Source organism: Anser brachyrhynchus, assembly GCF_964034855.1.
Source record: "Anser brachyrhynchus genome assembly, chromosome: 14".
NCBI classification, from domain to species: Eukaryota; Metazoa; Chordata; class Aves; order Anseriformes; family Anatidae; genus Anser; species Anser brachyrhynchus.
In genome coordinates this window covers 2,844,309-2,864,158 of record NC_137709.1, presented here as the reverse complement: position 1 = coordinate 2,864,158, position 19,850 = coordinate 2,844,309, and the positions used below count along the sequence as shown (strand labels likewise).

Below are 19,850 nucleotides of genomic sequence, written 5' to 3'. Positions count from 1 at the left end.
CTATGAAGGAATTACTTAGGACACTAATAGTACATCCTCAGTGTCTCTGTTTCCTACCTAACCACACTTCTGTTTGGCTGAGCTCTTGTAAATACAGCAGTGAAGGCTTCTGCTCCCCCGGGGGAGACTCATGGTGGTACAAAGGGCTTTGGCAGGGTGGGTGTCTCACATCTGGAAGCAGGTGACAGTCTGGGGCAGTGATGTCAGCCTGTGGCTGGAGCAGGTCCGTCACCAGGGAGGTCTCTCCTTGCTTGACCCCCCCAAGCCAGCAGATGTTGCAGGTAATGGTTAAGTTACGTGTCGTTATGATAACTATTCTTGGGTTATTAATGTGGAGCTTATAACCATGATGAATCTTCAATATACCAACGGGAAGGACCCTGCGAGGGTCCACCCATCCTGTTCCCAGATGGGCTTTTTGTTTAGGGGTTTGTTACCCTCAGCTCTTAGGGTCATATAGCTGCAGCTGCCCCAAGAGAGGAGGAGGTGACCAGGCCGCAGGGTGTGCAGGCTCCATCCTTTCCCGATCATCTATTGAACCTGCTCTTCAGTGGCTTCTCCACTTTGCCTGCCGTGGGGGCTGTTCTGTGGTGTTTTTAATAAGGCAGGATGAATACAGTGGAGCACTGAAGGGTCTGGGGACAAAGCTGGTGTTTCTGAGCTTGTCTTACTGGTAGGACACCCACGTGCTGGCTCAAACATGGTTTTGTTTTTATTTTTTTGAGTGCACGAGGTGCTGGTTTGGGGCCAGCACAAGCACGCAGCTGGGCTGGGTGCAGCAAGGCAGGGGCTTTTCCTGGCACATCGAAACAAATCCACACAAACCCAGCCCGCGTTCGAGGAAACAAAATGCGGGAAGACAAATAGGGCTAATCCCACCGCAGCCTGCAAACAAACACCACTGCTCAACGCAGAGACAGATAACACAAACAACCCTGGGAAAGCGGTTCGGAGAGCGTCAGACCACAGGACAAAGCCAATATATTGCTCCGTGCCTTCCAATTAGGGACTCGCGGCTGTATAATTAAGTTTCTGGTGACGCTGTATTTAAAGTCATGTCAGTGCTTTCATTTATAAATGCTGCTCTGCAGGTGCCTGAGCTCCCAGCTGGAATCTGGTGTTCAACATCTAATCCTAGCAGTGAGGATTGTGTTTTGTTTTCAGCCAGGGGTGCCGGGGGGCAGTCCCTCCAGGCAGTTAAGCTACACAGGGGAGAGAAGAATCGAGTATTTTCAGTACGTTTTAGTTTTGCTTTAGGTCCCAGCTGTGGATACGTGTGTCTTGTTATTGGCATGGGGTGTGTGTGTGTACTCATGTTGGTATTCTTCTGCAAATGAGCAATAATCAGGCCTGGGACCCGTGCTCTCTGGTGTATTTTATAGTTCGCATAAATCACAAAGGACATTAGTTCACCTGTGTGCTTTTTTTAAAAGTTTATTCTCCTTCCCTTGTAGGAACAAGATGCAGAACACAATGTCTTTGCTTTTTTCTGCCCAGTTCATGGGATCCCAGGGCCTGGGCGGGGGCTGGCTGGGAGGCAGCACCTCTCCTGCTGCGGGCAGGCTGCGCGCCTCCCGGTGCATTTATCCGTGGGGACACGGTCAGGACGCGAGGGGTGAGTCAGGGCTGGCCGCCTGGCAGTGTGGCAGCAGTGATAGGAGGTGACATTAAATCTCCTCTGGCATCCTGGCACATGAAGGAGAGAGACAAGGGTGCAGGGAAGCAGCTCCCCTTGGCACCAGCTCATACCGTCACCTTCTCGTACTTGGAGCTGGGAAAATCCTGATTTGGGCCAGCAGCTGGTCACGTCCATTATGACCACGTCCATGCTCTACTTTTAACTAGTAATTTTTTTTAAGAATGTGAATTAGCAATAGCAGGATTAGCATCAGCCTTACTCTCTGCTTGGTCTGTCCACAACTTTGTCCCTCCTCTGCCTGGGGAGTCACTGTCCCAGCAGGGAAACCAGCCTGTTTTTTTCTGTCTTGAAAACACACTTGAGATATTGGTCATTGCAGTGCATTCAGAGCCATATGCAGATGCCCGCTGGTCCTTTTAATTTTTTTTCTGTGCTGATTGACATTGTGTGGAGCCCTGAAGGATGGGGAGGCTGCGGAGTGCCCCTGGGGCCAGCAGGGCTGCTGCTGCCCCTCCGCCAGAGGGGCTGCTGGGCAGGGGCCGCCTTCCTCCGAGAGGCATTTGTTCCATCAAATCCAGCAGACATAAGTAATGACACCCACGGAGCTGTGAAGCTGTGCGCTCACTTCCTGAGGACTAAACCATTTGATTTGGTCTCGCTTAAAGGGCTGAAATTTCCAAATGGATAACTGAATTCCCGAGTCCATTAAGCACGGCAATTTGCAGCCTTCCCCAGCTTTGCCCATGGAAACACATTAACACAGTTTCCTATTTGGCTTGTAGAAAAGCCATTATTCTAAATACAAAAAGGGTGATGAAGAAAATCATTTTTCCCTTTCAAAGTTTATTTGTAGTGGCTGCAGCAGTGCTGTGAGGACTTTGATCGTTGGAAGCAGGTGGGGATGGGTGCTGGGTCCCCAAGTTAAGAGTGCTCGCATCAGCCCCTACCCACCCAAGCTTTCCTTGGCTGCTGCCACGGGGATCTGCTCCTCTCTGCTTCAGGGATGGTCTGGCACGTGAGAAATGAAGGCAGCCCTCGGAGCAGCCCCAGGTGATGTATCTTAGCATACCTGACCACTCCTGCAATTGCCAAAATATACATGAGGAGAGATGGTAAATCGTCCCTGCTGCTGCCTCTGACAATTTCACACCTCCAAAGAGATCTTCAGGGTGATTGATCACTTGTGATAATGGCAAAGTTTTCTTGGTGGGTTTCTTTTTTTTTAAAAACTTTTTAATATTCTGCATCCCTTTTCTTATGCAGAAGGAGTATATTTCTCCATTAGGTGTGAAAAGAAGGGTGGATTTGAGGGAAACGTGTGATTTCAAAAGAGGTTTCTTAGCCAGGGTGGGAGTCCTTTGTCTCCCTGTCTCTGCTTCCCCTCTGCGAGTCAAAACCCTTTCATGCCACGTAGTTTTTCTTGTGGCTTTGGCTCTCTGTGGCATCTGTGGACAAAGAGGTACCGGACAGCTCTAGGGAGGTGATTTGTTTTCACTAAGTATTGGCTAGTGACTTTTTAGATTTAATTTTGAAGGGAAGTGGAATTTATCGGTGGTTAATGCATGGGCTGCTTCTCCAAGACAAAGTGTAATCCTGCTGCTCAGTTTAATGAATTAACACTCTCTTTCTGTGTGATCCTGCTGGGGACAGCTGGGGAAAGAGATGCCGAAGTAAGTGGCCCGCATTACTCAAGGAGATGGGTAACTTCAGCCCGACGCCGCTCCCTTACGGTACTAACAGAAAGTACTTCTAGCACATCAGTGTTGGGAATTAGCAGTAAATCCTGCTCGTCTGTCACATACTAGCTAAGTAAACACCATGTGTTAGCTGGGTACTCAGGCCACCTATGGAGAACTGCCTCTGAGGTGACAAAATGGCCAGGACCCTCCAGAAGTGACTGTGTCTCCAGGCATATCTGTGTCAAGTCCGTGTGTATGAAAACAGGTAGGTCAGGCAGCAAAGGTTCTTCAGATGGACTTGGTTGCTGCTCATCTCCAAAACCCTTGCACTGGTCTGCATTTGGCATTTTTTATTAGTAGTTACGAATATGCCTTTTCATCAGTAACAGGGAAATGTGGGTTTACCGGCGTAGCTCTGCTCTTGCACACTTAGGAAGATGGTTCCCAGCTCCCTTTAATAAGAGCTCACACCTGGCTGGTAGAAAGCTATTCTTTCTGTTGTATTCAATGATCATTTTTTGCCCCCACTGTTTGCCACGTGACCAAAAATAAATAAATAAAAAAATAATCTGCCTAGTTACTTTTGCTTTACTGAATTTTCTCTAGAAACTTTCTCTACCTGGCAGACGCAGCTGTAATCCTTATGGATAGTGGATAAGAGGGTGGTCCCACAGTACAAATGCTCTCATAAAAATTTATTTTCAATATGTTTCACCTAAAGCAGCTTCCTATTGACTTCCTGTCTATGGCATAGCACCAGGCAGTGGTCGTTCATTTTACTTTTGTGTTCTAATTGCTACTTGCTAGTTGAAAATTTGGCAGACAGTTTACTTGAACACAAGATGACGTGTGCAAGGGCAGGGAAGAAAGGAGGCTACAGATGGGGTATTGCTACAAGAAGAGATGCATTTGCAGAAGCTCACTTCAAGCCTATTCAGAGGAGAGACACTTGAAAGGTGACATACTCGTATACAAACAGGGAGAAATGGTGCTTAGAAGTTGTGAGCACTCATTATTATTATTTATTATTACTTCTGTCAATATAGGTGAAAGAAAAACTTCCTTTCAAGATATTTCCACAGCTCGGTACCGGAGACGTGTTGTAGTCAAGCCTGAGAACACTTAAGAAAAGATTAGAAAGAAAACTGGAAAAGAGTGGCAAAGAGGACTTGAAGTTCTGGAGCTCCCAAGTCACCTCACTGCACGGAGAACTTCTCCGGGTCCCTCTCTGGAGCTGCCCGGTGGGATTTAGGGTGCCTGTGTGTGCCTCTGGCGCCGCGTACGATGCATCCCCCGCTTAGTGGTGCCTCAGGCTCGCAAAGCAAGGTGAGGCTGCGAGATCCCCCCTCTCTGGAGGTCGCGGTGTGAAGGTCTGGCAAGCTGCTCGCTCTGCTGGGCTTTAAATAAAGCAGGCTGTTATTTCCTAGATTATCTTGTAAGGCTTACCGCAGGGCTGCGGAGCTTGTACGTTGCTGAAGTGCTGCAGCGTGATATAACTAGCGCAGTGTGGAGGCCCTGCAGTTCCAGCTGATGATTCACAGCAGATCATCTGATATTTAGGGCTCTGTTCATTAATAAGTTATGCTCCATTTACCTTGTTTTCCGTGGAATTTATGAGTCAAAAGTGCCGAGTGCACCAAAAATGATCCATTCATCAAATTCCTCTTCTCTCTGTGTAATTGGCTAAGCCATCATCGCCACCCCCAGGGGCACGCCGCACAAAAAGGTGTCCCACAGGAGAGAGCGAAGCAGCCTCAGGAGAGCAAACAAGGACTTGGCTTTTGTTAGTCTGCAGCTGCCCCAGCTGGTGTCTTTGAGCTGTGGAGGTGAGGAACTTCCCAGGCAGGTTTGTTTTCTTGTTTGCTGTGCACGTAGCCCCGGTGTTATGACAGCAAAGGAGATGTCCTGCTTGGCTGCAGGTGTTGCAGCTGCAAGTGTTGAGATGGAGAGGAAAGACAAGGCCTTCCTGGTGGTGCAGATCCACCCATAGATTGTACGGGTGCAAACTCCATTTAAAAAAAAAAATCTTGCCCGAAACGGCTTGCTCTATGCTGTGAGCTGGGTGCTTGGGGCTTCACCAGGCAGCCCCAGAGAGACGGGAGAGTCCTGGCAGATCCTGGCGGTAGGACAGACCTTTCATTCCAGTAATTAAAAACATTTCTAAATGTCTTTTGGCTTCGAAGCTCAGTTGTGCTCCATGGTCTCCCAAAACTTGTTTTCAACAGAGCTCCCAGGCATCCAAGAGGCTTCTCATGCTGAAGCTGAGGTGCACCAAGCAGAGGGTTAGACTGAACGCGGTGTAGGAGGTCATTGCCTTGGACAAGTCCTGGCTTCTGCATTCGGGGGGATGAATGTGTGTGGTTTGTGTGATGCAGAAGCTCACCTCAGTTTATAGGAGGCCTCAGAACTGATCTTTGCTGGAGCTTTGGCTTCCCTGTACTGCCCGTCAGCTGGGCACAGCCAAGTCCCTGGGCTGGGGAGGGAGAGCGTGCTCTTGCTGGTGTGTGGGCAGGTGTGAAGCATGCGCAACAGTTCTGTGCGCAGAGCGTGCCTTTCAGTGTTTCTCTTGCAACAAGAACTAACTCTGCTTGCTATAAAACCAGCCGATGTGCTCAGCTGATCCCAACAAGGGAGGCTCCAGGATGAGTCTGACCTTCCTGGGCTGACGTGTCCATGCCCGACTGCGCCGGGGTTGATACCTGCAGGTGCCGAGCTTGGGAAGATCAAAGCATTGCTTTTAAAATCGACCTGCAGTAAGCAGCTCCTGATGCAAGCCTAAAAGATGGACAATTATTCTCAATAACTTGTCTTAATTGCTTTAGTACTTAAAGGGAAGAAAACATCTGTGCGTGTGAGTGGGAGCGAGAAGAAAATATTTGGAAGTGTTTTGGAGGTCATGAGTTTTAAATTGGAGCTTGTATGAATGTGATTACTGCTGGGAGTCGAGTCCAACAGTGATGTAATTTAGACAAAATATATAGCCGGGGGCTGTGTCTCAGCTCCACTGAAGTTAATGGCAAAACTCCAGTGTCCTCAGTGGGGGCAGGATTTGAAGCCTGGAGAAAGATTTTATTATTAAAAGTTTATTAACACTTCATACGGAAGGGTTAGCTTCCCTTGCCATGTTCCTTCTGTGTAGACATGAGGGCTGAACTGAGCAACGCAGGCCGTGCACCAAGCCTTCCTTTCGGTCTGAAATTCTCAGCACAACCTTACGTTAAAGGATGTATTGAAAACATTTGGCACATAGGTAAATTACAGTTCTCCTAGACAAAGAATCCCCAGAACAGGACACACAAGTTGCAATGGTTTTTCTGCTTCATTTTTTTCTGTGTAGTAACTAACACCGAATTAGAGCAGGCAACCTGCACAAACAAGCAGTGTGCTCTGTTAATTTTGCAGGTTTCTGTCACTGCCTCCTTCAGGATTAGCTCTTCATGCACCCGACGAGTTTTCCACTTCCCTTGGTTCTGCCTGCCTGGGATTCATCTCACCCTGCTTCTTTGTAAACGTTTTTGAAAACTCATTCATTTTAAAACTAAAGTTTTTGGTCCATGCAAATGTACTTAATCACTGTCTTGTTCTGGGACTGTCACATCATTTTTTCCACTTACATATACACCGTTAGCACTTTTTATGACCTTATAGTCCTATCGAGCCTGTACTTCAGGTATGGGTATCTCTGTCGTATCACTTTAGGGGCCTGTTAATCTTATAATGAATTCCCACCGTAATCTCAATTAAACGTGCGGACACCTCAGCTTTGCACGCTTGTCTATGGAAAACGAATGGTCTCTATTATTGCATGCTGACGGCGCACCGCCTGCACGTGGAGCTGCGGGCTGCTGGCTTAACCTTGAGAAAAAGGTGCCTTGAGGTGGGGAGGTGGTGCTGTGCACGAAGAAATGTCCTCGTTTCCTTGGTTTTGGAGCATTTCTCCTGCCAGATGCCCAGGAGCGGTGGGGTGCCTGTGCCCCAGTCTTTGAGAAGCGGCTGACTGCCGAAGCGCAAAGCGATGAGACCCCTGGGTCTTGGGGGTGGAGAATGTCCCAGCCTCGCCGCTGTGGTGGTGACAGCTGAGGGGCTGTGCTGGTGACCCCGCTGCTGGCAGTGGGGCTGTGCCACCGGGCTGCCGGCTCGCAGGACGCTCGTACCGACCAACATCCCGGGGACCTGGAAAAAGCTTGGCGTTTTGCTGTACAGCTCCGCAGCTTCTAACAGAAATGGAGAGGGACAAGTTTATTAGTACTTCACAACACTCCTGTTAATATTTCGTACAAGTAAGTTCCTAAAAGGAGTGTTTAAATAAATAAATTACCGAGTTTTAGTTGCTAACACCGTGGGTAGCGGTGGAGGATTCAGCCTAGCAGGCATTTGGGTGGAACGTGCCAAGACCAAAGGCTGTGATTACGGAGGAGGATTTTCGGATGGCTCTCTGGAGCTAGCCAAGGGTTATAAGGCTGTGTGCCTTGTGAGGTAGCAAAACTTGTTATGAACATTTGTAGAAGACAGGCCAGTTCCTAGCCAGTTTTGAAGCCTGCCTAATTTGAAGGCAGGTCTGATGAAATCAAACCTGATCTGACAGCTGTGTCCACAGCTGCCGCGCAGGAGGTCGTAACCTTTGCTAAAGTCTTGGGGGTAGGAGCTCTGAAGCTGATTTTCAGCTGTCAATTCTACTTTCATCTTTTCGGCCGAACGTTGAGGTTTCCATTGCCTGTACTATTTTCCTTTAAAGTGACCAAAGGGAAAGACTTCTTACTCTTCCTTTTCCCAAGCTCATATCGTCGCGTTATCCGTCTCACCAGTGTAGTTCTGCTGACCTAATTTTTAAGTTATTCATTGATTTTGCATCCGGTGCACCATGCCGGATCGGGGCCAGGGCGAGGTTTACCACCTTGGGCTTTGTGGGCCACCACGTGAAGGTGGAGAGCGCACGGGGCGGATCTTGGGAGCCCGCGGTGGAGCTGCAGCTCCGAGCTCAGTGCTGCTTATCTCTGAGCCGGGCGAGCTGGAGCTGCTAAATCTGCTGCCACCTGAAAGGCACAAACGTGGGAGAGAGGGGATTTGGGGAGAGAACATACGGAGCAACAGAAAGCACTTGAGGTCTGCTTCATCCATCGTTAAATGTCTTGGATATTTGCATTTGAAAAAGCAGCCACCCCAGGTGAGGCCTCTAGCCAGAGCCTGGTTTTTAACAGCTTTGAAGTGCAATTCATATTTTCTTTTGCAATTTTTCTTTCTTTCTTTTCCTGAAGGCTCCATTATGAAGGCCTGGAAGCAAACAAATATTATCCACAGAGTTTCATTTTAATTCAAATTAGTCCAAAAGCCTTCATGCTTCAATAGCTACAAGCTGAATGAGTTATTGGCATGTTCAAATAAATCTATTTATAAAAAAAAAAAAAGGAAAAATAGAGTAAAAAAATAAAGCTGTTGTTTGGAGATTGATTTGAGGTGCTAATGGCATTTGTGTGCACGGTGCAGTGCAGATGTGCTTCGTGGTGAAGTAGGATGAGGATCACCTGGGAGAGTAAGGATTTTTCTGCTGCCTTGCAAGAAGTCCCTGAAAGAGATGGGTCTGGCGGAGGTTTGCAGCAGGGCAGGCTGGCCGCGTGGATGTACGAGGCTTTTGTCCCCCTATTTCACTTTCAAATCAGACCCATAAACTTTATAGCTTTGCCCAGTGTTCAGTGAGCTTGGCTGGAACAATAAACTGTAGCTTATGACAGGCCATGAATTAAATCTTTTTCCCTGTTTTGACCCTTTTCTTCCTGTGTTACTGATTAAGAAGGGGCAATATTCAACGGGAAGAAAGAATCGCATATAAATTGCGAGGTTTAAAGCAGCAGTAGTAGATAGCTATTTATTAATCAAGCATTAGTTATGGTAGTTAAGCATTTAGGGATAATAAAATGCAAATGTGCCTTCAGCACCAGTAGTGGCTCTTAAAAGAAAAATGAATATATTCTTTAAGAAAAATTGTTGTGGTAAGGTAATGGCTAATATTAATTGCTGAATTTACTTGCACTACCAGGGCTCTGCAGGCACTTCTTATACTAAAAAGCAACTTAAGGAATTGCTCTTATTAACGGTTGCAGCATGGCTTAAATTGTCTGATCTTCAGCAAGGTAAAACACGAGGTCTTTGCTCGGAGATTCTCATTTCAGACTTCTTGCTAGTGCATCTGTTTTAAAGGCTATAGCCAGGGTGACCCTGTTCTTCAGCTAGAGAATATATGGAAGGAGAACAGAGTTTGCTGGGCTCTAAAGATTGCTCTGCTGTGAAACGGGATGTCAGGCGGCGGTGGCCCTTCAGGTAGGGCTTTGGTGTCTGTCAGCAGGAGCCAAGTGCAATCTGTTAACACCAGCAGCCTCTGGGGATGTAGCAGGCTCCTGGGGTTGGTGCTTTGTTCCTAACCTGTTCTCCCATCTTCTTCTTGCATCTCTCATGCCACGCTGGAATTGTAGGTGCACCTATAGTGACAAAAATGTCATCATATTGTGTGGGTAAAATAAAGCAACTAACGTGCAATCGGGAAATATGGTGGATAAAAATATCAGACGTGGTAGGTAATCACAAAGCGCTCTGTGAAAACCAGAAAAGGAGTGTCCGTGGTGTGGGTTGGTTAAGTAGGAACATAACGGGATGCGGTGTCCCTTGGCTGCCTGTTGTGGACAGGACCATGCGGGGCTGCGGTGTCCCTTGGTGCTGAGGCTGGGCTGCAGCCCTGCTGGATCTGGCCACGGGGTGCTTTTGGGGAGCCTACAGCAGAAATACAGCTGTGACTAGCAGCTTCACACCTCCCTGGGGAGCGTTCGACATGGGAAATTGCCCTGATAACACCCAGGGTGGAAGCAAACCTTCATGGTGGAGGTGTGAAACCCCAGTAATGCTGCTGAGTGTCTGCATCAGCTTGCTGACTGGTGCTGCTCTTGCCTTGTATTGGACTATTGGAGACATTAAAGAGATTTTTAGGGGCTAATCTATACTTCTGATTGGCTTTAATGATCTTTGCAGTCTGTTATTTATATACAGCATTATTACACAGCAAGCTTTGTAATGCATTAGGTCATTAACGTAATGCGTTGCCTTTACAGCTTGTTGGTTTTACTGCCGAGCCTACCCACGGTGGGTGTTCCTGGAGATGTGCCTGGCTTCGGGATGAGTCTCCTGTATTGATGAGGACAAAAAAAGACTGTAACCAAGCGAGCAATCTAACATGGCTCTGCAAGCGAGGGGGCTTACGGAGTTAGAGATGGGCTCCTGAGTTAGCGCTGGGGGTGCTCTGTGCCTTAGTTGTGTTGTCTGTTCCTGGCCCTCTGCTGGTTTTCTGCGTTTGGGAGGGTGCTGCCCGGCCCTACAGCAGGGGTGGGTTGGTGAGTGTTTGGCACAAGGGATGCTTTCTGCCTGGGGGGGCTGGCGACACCCCTGCTCCATAGCAGCATTACGCAGCTGAGCAAATTTGTGCTCTGAAATTGCACTGAGCACCCAAAGAGCCTTATAAATGTAAATAAGCACTCACTTGCCCCTTGTTTCCATTATTTTTCCTGTCTCGCAAATGAGTACCCGATGACTCTCCTGTCAGGGGCTGGAACCAGTCAGGACCCGAAATTGCCTTTTGGTGGGGAATTCTGACATTTCGAGGCTTTTCACCTAGAACTGGAATGAAAAGATAATGTTATGTGATGAAAGGAAATTACCAGAAAAGCGCATATAATTCACAACTGTTATTATTTCAATAAGACTAAATGATTGCCTTCCTATGTTTCTGAAGCTTTAGTGTGATAAAATATTTTGCTTTAATTACTTGAAAACATAGCACATTAAACACATATAAGTGGAACAAAATTAATATCTCAGCATGATATAAAAGTTGAAATTAATTGAAATAACAGGTATAATGTGAGTTTTTGCCTTTTTCAGACCGGGCAGAATTGTCCATATTTCTCTTTGGTGTTTTCCCTCTGTGCAGCTGTATTGCTGCAAATCGCTCCGGTTTTACAAGCGGGGATCTTCTCAAGGAAAACAGCTCAGCCAGGCAGTGCCGGTGGGTGACAGCAGCACCCTCCTTGACCTGCACGAAAAGGGGCTGGAAACAAATACCTAGAGTGTCCTGTAAGCAGCAGGTATGATGATACGGTGAATGCACCGACACAGAGCGGTAAGGGAGAGGAATATATGTTGCTTTATCTTTAAAAATGTGTGGTATTGGCCCATACATATATCTTCTACGGTGTTCATTCCCATAGTCGTTTTGCCTGGCTGATGCATTATATAGCTGATATATGGCCGATACATTCGGGGTTATAATATATTGGTTATAAGCAAACTGCAGCTCAAAAATGGCAGGGATGTTCTAATATGTGTCCAGCCTGAAACCTGTTGGAATTCAGTAAGTGAAGCCTGGGGTTGTGCAGCTTTGCTGTGTGCTGTTGCCGTGTGCGATCCCAGAGCTCTTTTTGCAGTATTTAACAGCAATTCGCAGTGTTCAGGGCAATACGGCTGTGAGGTTGGCAGAGCTGCAGCGCTGCCTTGTACGCGGTGCCATGGCTTTTAACTATCTTTCCAAGACATGTTTAGACAATTTCATCATTTCCTCTTCTGTTTCTAATAAACTTTATCTGCTGACCAGCCTCAGCCAGGCTGGCAGAGGTGGCGGGCATTCAGCCCCCGAGCTTGGCGATTGATTCCCCAGTCCAACCTGCTTGGTTGGAGCTGGAGCATCCCCTCGAAGCGCTGCTCCTTTGCTCGGGTCACTTGCGATGTGCTTTTAGGGGGTGTAATGGGTGTGATGGGCCCGTGGTAGCTATCGTGCAAAACCACGTGTGCTGTCCTTGCTGGGACCTGGAATGGAATTTGAAATAAATATTGTACTGGTATTTTAAAACACAAGTGTCCAGGGATTTCATTGCTTCTCAGGGATGTTTCAGACCATGTTTTTGCCAGGTTGAAGGCAGATCTAACAGCTGTCTGGCTTGTCAGGCTGGTACCTGCAGAGGAGGAGGATGCTGGCTTGCTGCTGAAGCTGCGTGTTGAGCCTGTTAAACGTGGTGGCTGGTGTTTGACCAGCACGTACGGCCTCGGAAAAGACAGGTGATTTAAGGACTTTTCTTGCGACAGGCACTTGGCTCAGCTGGTTGTGGGTTTGTTCTGTCAGTAAGGCTCCTGCCTGGGCTCCTCATTCTCATGAACACGGACAAATCCCGAACACACAGTTATTGTGGGGGTGTTACTGAGCATCTCTGACGCTTCTGCTGTGTGGGTACGGGGTGATGGGGTCCTTCCCCCTCCTGGGCCGTGGGCAGAGGAGGTGAGGACAGAAGCCCCCGGGTGGCACCGAGGAGGCAGCCCAGGCTCCTGGGCGCTGTGGGAAGCGACTTGTGCTCCCTTTTCTCAAGTCTGCTGTGCACAGATAAGGAAATACGAATAAGCTGCATGTGGGGTTCCACCGATTTGTTTGCTTACATCTTCAGCAACAGGAGCCGTGCGGCCCGGTGCTTGCTGTGCCGGTGTTAATCAGGCAGGTCCCGGCTGGGATTGGTACCGTGGTCTTAAGCTGCTCTGCACATAGGTGGTTGGGCTGCTGCTGGCCGTCGGGGCTGCTGCTGGCCCTGCAGGGATGGGAGCGGAGCGGAGCTGGGGCAGGCGATGCAGGAGCCCTGTGCAGGTCTGTGCGTGCTCAGCCCGGCCGTGCTGTGCCCAGCTGTCGATTTAATGTCATTTCCCCTACACATGAGACAGTCCTGTCCAAGCTTTAACGTTATTTCCCTAGACCTAAATCAGCAAATACAAGCGTTTCACAGGCTCCATGCGATCATCATTGATAACAAAGAAGGGGGAACTTCTCCAGAAACGGCCAGGGCACGGAAATTCACCATTCCAATGCGAGCAGGGGGAATAATAACCCTCTGCGAAGGACATTCATAAGGCTTAAATTTGTTAAAGTTTGTAAAGTATTTTGTGTTGCCTCACACGAATGCTGGTGCTGGTGCATGGGGTAATTTTGCTCCCATGCTGCTCAGGGGGGCTGCTGTGATTTTCTGTTCTCCCAGCTCCTGGGGAATCTGCGAGGACTGCTTTGCAGTCCCAAATGGGATTTTCTGCATCCTTAATGTATTGAACTTACTGTAATATAAAGAACATCATGACACCCAGGAGGCTTCATATCAGATTTCATATGAATAGTATTACAGCCGAGCTGAACTTCTGATGAGGAAATGCAACCCCCTGGCTCTTGGCTTTGCCAGCATTTGGTTTTATTGGTTTTGTAATGGAGAGAAACAGGTCGGCACAAGCACACACTGAACGCTGTCACCAGCAGGAAAAGCATTGCCCCGGATCCCGAGTTTTATTAGAGGTGGAGTTTTCTGGGCTGGACAGGGAGGCTTTCAGGTTTTGGTAATGAGCTGGGCAGGAGGGAGCAGCAGCCCCAGGCCCAGATGTTCACAGCTGCCAGGGCTCGGGGGCAGCAAGAAAATGGGGGGGGGGCATTACTTGGGGAGCAGCTGCTGCCAGTATCTGGGCATGGATGTGGGTTTGGCTCAGAAGTCCTTAGCATGTTTGTGTCTGTGCTAGTCCTGGTGGTGAATTTCCGTGCCCTGGCCGTTTCTGGAGAAGTTCCCCATTCTTTGCTGTCAGTGATGATCGCGTGGAGCCTGTGAAACGTTTGTATTTCCTGATTTAGGTCTAGGGAAATAACGTTAAAGCTTGGACAGGGCTGTCTCACGTAGGGGGGAAATGACCTGAAATCAGAAACTACAGCAGTATTTGGGGGAGGAAGGAGGGAAGGCCCAACCAGACCCAAACCAGTGCCTGCCGAGACAGCGTGAAGCAGGCAGCAGAGGAGAAGCCCCGCTCGGCACGCTGCTAAGGACCTGGGCGAATCGCTCTCGATTGCCATGCATGGGCCTGAGAGCAGAATAAAGCCAGATGTAATCTGCTGAAATCAAGCCAGGAAGATTGCAGGACGTTTTCTTTAAATCAAAGCTTTCATCTTATTTTTTTTTCCCATTACGAAGCCCCTTTGATGTTAGATGGTGAGCCTGAGCAGAGCCTGGCCAGGGTGGGGGGGGTCTGGAGCCCCCTCCCCACCTGGCAGAGAAGCAAAGCTGTTCGTTTCCTTATTTTGATTTTTTTTCCAGAATCTGCATTTTTTTCTATGGAAATAGGCTAAAATCAGCTGAGATAATCGTGTACTTGGCTATTGATTAAGCCCATCCTGCTCCTCAGCAGGTGTTTGTTGTCCGAATGCTCTTTATTTTCTCCTCCCTGATTATAATGGTGGAAATTCAATCCATGCCCTTACGAGAGAAGAAAGCACGGTTTATCTCGACGTCGATGTGAGACCCGGCGCTGTGTCCAGCTGTGCCCTTCCTACAAGGGTGCTTTGGGTGCTCGGGATGGGTGCTGGGAGCAGGCGCGTGTCCTCTGGAGCAGCTGAGCAGCGCCCGGGGTGGGTTTGCTGCTAATGAGCAGGATTTTGGGTCGAGCTGATGGGAAGGGCTGTTAATATTGAAAGAGGTGCTGTGGCGCTGATCCATGTGCGCAGGCAGGTTGTGTAGGTGGCTGTGGTGCTGTTCCCAAGTCAAGTTAGTCTTGGGTGAAATTATGAATTAATGCCAAAGGGGGAGGGTATTGAAATATTAAATATCTCATTTATAATGTATGTGCCATTATAATAATATACATTTCCTTCTGACATTTCCAAAACAAAGTGTTTCTCCCTGGCTCCAAAGGCACGATTTGAGAATGAAGCTAGTCAGCGTATAGATTTCTCTCTTAAATTGGGGGAACTACAGCTGTGCTGACTACAAACAGCATTTTTGTTTGTTCACTGATGGAAGAGAAATCATGCAGGCTATCATAGGGATGATAGATAAACATTGTTTTCCTCGGGTACGTTTGGATTTTCATACCTGCAAGGCCCCTTTTGCCCCAGCTCTGCTCGGTCGCCGTTCCCTGGGCGTGCGTGGGAAGGTGCTGCAGGGGATGGGGATGGGGAGGGCTCATCCTGCTCGGGATGCAGCAGGGGAGCCCAGAGGTCCCCGGGACTTAACAGGGCCGCTTTAATATTCTGTCAAATTAATTTTCTCCCCGTTGTTAAGATGACAACCTCTGGCGATGGGATTGACTTGAGAGGCAATAAACAAGGAAATTGCATATTCTATTGCCGGCGTATTAATTTGATAGTCTGAAACATGAACTCATTTTCTGCCGTTGCCCTGGGTGCTGTCTGTGCGTGTGCGCAGGTACCTGGCAGCCCTGGCAGACAGACGCCTCTGCCCGTGAGCTGCTTACCGGGGTGTGATGGGCAGCGGGGGTTTTTGTCGCGTGCTGCTGGCTGCAAGCATCCGACCCGGAGCAGGAATCGTGCCCGGGTGCAGGGCGGTGGGTGCCGTGTTGTCCCGCTGAGCTGCCACTCAGGAAAGCTTGGAGACGGCTTTCAGGGTGAAATTTAAGTGTCCAAATTAGAATAGAGGCTAAGAAGTATTTCGTATAATACGTGTTTAGTTTCACCGGAGAGCCAATTTCCTTCAAGCTTGGTTTAATCAAGGTCATTAGGACTGCACCGAGCCTGAACTTGTTCACAGTTTGTGCGCCCGGAACCAGAAGTTGCTGCAAGGCTCTTCGTGCAGCAGGAGCTGAATACCTGGGCGATGTTTCGCAGAGGTTAATGGATTTTATTTTTTCAATCTAATAACTTTCTGTAAGGCCCCAGAAGATGAGCTCTGGGCTGTAGCTGTGCTGCGGACAAGGTGACTGTGTTTTGGTATGAGTAAATCTGTTAATAGATCCTTCTTTGATTTTCCTTTTTCTTTGTCCTCTTTTCTGGACAGACTTATCACTTCTTTCCTTCGTGTTTCCTGACCATTTCACTGATGCACAGGCTCTTCTGTGCTGGGGAAGGAACACTGCTTAGATCCTGATTAAATTTATGGTATAGAAATATTTATAAACTAGATTCTTTATCTGTAAGAGTGCACGTCTCTGCTGAAGTTACTGGAGATGAGATGTTGCTGCTTTCACTGAAGAATGAAGAGAGAATGAAGACGACATATTTTTTATTGGCAGTTGAATAAGCCCCACCTGTTTAACCCATAAATGGATTTTTTTCTGCTGTTTGGGAAAGTTTTTTGTATTGACTGAACAATTGGGGTGGAGTGATACTGAAGCAGGGTGTGGAATAAAATGCTTCCCCCTTTGTCATTTGGCTTCTTGAGCAGCAGTTTCATATGCTCCGGAGTCCACCGCTCCTCCAAGTTACATTTGGAGCTGATGATTGAGCTTCCTTTAACTTTTTAATCTTGAAGTGATATTGAGAAGTCTTTAAAAAGGTGTTAGAGTAAAACAACGGACTTCCTAATCAATCACGTGAAACTATAATATATTGAAAACTTATTATTAATAATGGACTATTATTCTTTATGTACCACGTCGTACTATCCAATCTATCTATATTAGTTACTTTTTAAAGGAATCAGGTGATAAATTACTCCATTAAAGCAGAATGAAGAGGCTTGAGTTCTTCAACAGGGAAAATCAGGAGGGGGATTTCTGCAGTGACTCAACAGTACGGCCGTGCTGCGGTGTGGCCTCGCAGCGTGTGCATGCTGACGGCAGCCTGACAGTCTTATTTAAATAAATAAATAAACCCGCCACTTGATGATGATGAAATATGCTTTGAAAGTATGTTGTCTTAGGCTCTGATCAGCTTTTGCTGGGTGTTTGTTGCCATCAGTGAGAGTTCGTGCAGACCCTGAGTTACGGAAAGCTTTCTGCGGGACCCGTGCAGGAGCTGATGGAAAGGAAGACAAAGCAGCAAGTCTTTCCCTCGAGCTCTTCTGAGACCATGCAGAAAATATGCAGGGGAATTTGGGCAAAGGCCTGTGTCAGGACATTTGCATTCCAATTTTTGTTTTGTGTTTTGCCCACCTCTATCTCATTTTCTATCACTTTGGGGAGAATTTTTCAGGACTGACTCAGTCTGCTTGCACGCAGTTTTGTTTCTGCGGGCACCTCTCCCTGACAGGTGTGGATTTATTGCACAGCTTCTTTCAAGCACTTATTTTCTCCCCTCCAGCGTGCCCGTTGAACCTCTTTCCTCGTGGTCTCTCGGGTACGTTCCAGGCTTGGGGAGACAGAATTAGAGAGATGAACACATCTGTGTGTGCATCTGTAACGGGTGGGGGAAAGGCTGCAAAACAGCACGTTTTTATTTTCCTGCAGAATAATGAAGAGCTGAGTCTGTGGCTCTCGGAGTTTCCCTTTCAGCTTTTTTCGTCTTTCTATTTGTTCTTTGGTCAGATTCAAACCGAAGTGGAAGCCCTGAAGTGGGGAAACGGGATGTGTGGGGCTGCTGGAATGCTTCAGGCTCCCAGCTGTGATGGAGCTGTAATATCAGTAATACCACGTCCAGTCTTGAGTTCATTCGCCCTCTCTGTTGTTACAGCTTATTGCTATTATAACACCTAAACGATTGGTATTGTGCTGCTCAGGGCACAGTCTGCACTCAAGAGATGCTGCAGACGAGAGGCCGGTTGCAGAGGGAGAATTTGGAAACTCAGTTGAGTGGAGAGAGGAAATCAAGCCAGCAGAACAGGATTCATCTATTTTAATGTTGCGGTTGTGCGGTGCACATAGAAGGGAAAAATCAATTTGCCAAAGTCCTAAATAAATAACTGATAAAAGAGTAGGTTCGTCTTGAATTGAAAACAAAAATGGAAATGGTAAATAAATGATTGTCTGAATGGGTTAAAGTGTTAAAAATAGTAGTAGCAGAGTTGGAGGGCTAAAGGCACTACATTTTCATATAAAAGAAAATATAAAAGAGGCATAAATTGAGGATAAAGGCGTGCTAGTAAGAGGACTTTGTTTACTGATGCTTTAAACAGCTCATTTTTCTCCTCATTTTTGATTTAAAATAATCTAAACTGGTGGGCAGGGATTTGCTGGGAGGAAGCACAGTGTGCAGCCTAATCTGCCATCCCGCAGACTTGCCAGCATTATCATAAAAATGCTGGAGGTCTTCTTGGGTTTGAACTCATTTTTGTGAAAGTCTTGACAAATGAGCCTGGGTGCATTAATAATGGGACTGGAGTGATTTTCATGTGTACAGGGAAAGAGGCAGCCTGTTTGAATTTTGTATTTTCATTGTTTCTGACAGTCTTTGTAATGCCCCACTGGCGACAGCAAACCCTTCGTCTGGGGCTTGCTTTGGCAGGGCTGGGTTTCCCCAGCGCCCCGCATCGGCCCCGTTCCAGCTGGCCCTGTTTAAAACTCGGGTACCGGCGGCTGGAAACTTTCCCGTTGACTTTTGTGGCGAGCAAATGAAATAAATGGCGGTGCAGCTGCTGTGTGTGTGACCCTCTTCACGGAGATATACGTGAACTGGTGGTAGGAAACGCCTTGATTTGGGGCATGTGGCTGGGTTTACCTGCTGTCACACCTGCACAACACAGGGCGATGCCTGGGCTGGGATGCTCCAGCCCCAGAGGGGCTGAGGCTGTGGGAGCCTGGGGTTTGGCCCAGGGAGCCCTCTAGGGCTCTGCAGTCACCTTGTGGGCATTTGTCCAGGCAGAAATCTATCCAGGCACTATCGGCATCGCTGCCACCCCTTCCTGGGCTCGCAGGTTGCAGCAAGACCCGCGCCTGCTACTGCTGTCCTCCCATGGCCGTGTGGGTGTCAATAAGGGCATGGGTTTGGTAGGGTCAGGGTTAGTAGGTGAAAACCTCAGTACGGGTAAAGCAACCAAGTGACCTGCCACTGAGGAGGCTTATTCTGTTGTTGTTGTTTCTGCTGGAGGAGGTCGGTTATGCAGCGTTACCCCTTGCAGGGTCACAGCCGTAATGAAACGGGATCCGTGTGCACCCACGGCTGTTGGAGTGTGTTGGCTGATCCAGAATTACAAGTGGAGCTGAGACGATATAACTGACGGCACGTTTCCAGTTCAACGGGGACTGTGCAGGAGCCTCGCGCCAATTGCACCTACAGCGTGTAACAGAGGAGTTTGGCATCGTGAGGGGAGAGCCGAGCAGAGTCCGCCCCCAGACAAGGACGTGTGGGAAGGAGCTGCTCTGCATCTGTCTAGGGGGAGCGATGGAAAAAGTTGTCTAAGGAAAACGTGGTTTTAGGGCAGGTGAGTCCCTTCCAGCAGTGCCATACCTTCTCTGTGCGCTGTGTTCAGTGCTGTAGGAAAGCCAGGCTTTTCTACCTGGTCGGCTAGAAAAGCAGACTCTCTTTTTCTCGCTTGGTTTTAACAACAGCTGCGTGTTGCAGTAGTTTTTTGCCCTGTAGGACAATAAATAAGGTTGCAGGATAGGTGGAATTTTAAGACCTTATTTTGCTGCTGCTGCATGTTTGAAACCTCTATTGGAATTAACGGCATTTGCGGTCACGGAATGGTGTTAGGAAGGAACCCCCTGACTTTATAAACGCAGGTGATATTGTGAAGCTGCCTCTTGGTGGGGAAGAGCAAACAAAACTGTGCTTAATATTAGGCATCACTCATTCAGCCTTTCTCTTCTTCTGTTGT

The 19,850-nt window shown here is 48.0% G+C and overlaps 1 long non-coding RNA gene across 3 annotated transcripts in view; it reads left to right on the top strand.

Annotated features, from left to right (window-relative positions):
- The window catches only part of LOC308177774, a 32,401-nt gene that overhangs the window by 8,225 nt on the left and 4,326 nt on the right, over positions 1 to 19,850 (top strand). Inside the window, exon 3 of one of the 3 annotated variants that reach the window (XR_013939391.1) lies at positions 19,152 to 19,454. The exons of 1 other annotated variant lie outside the window; for it this stretch is intronic. This is a non-coding gene — a long non-coding RNA (uncharacterized lncRNA). Of the gene's footprint in view, positions 1 to 4,364; positions 4,645 to 19,151; positions 19,455 to 19,850 lie in introns of all 3 variants that reach the window. One more of the 3 variants, XR_013939392.1, reaches the window with a different exon arrangement.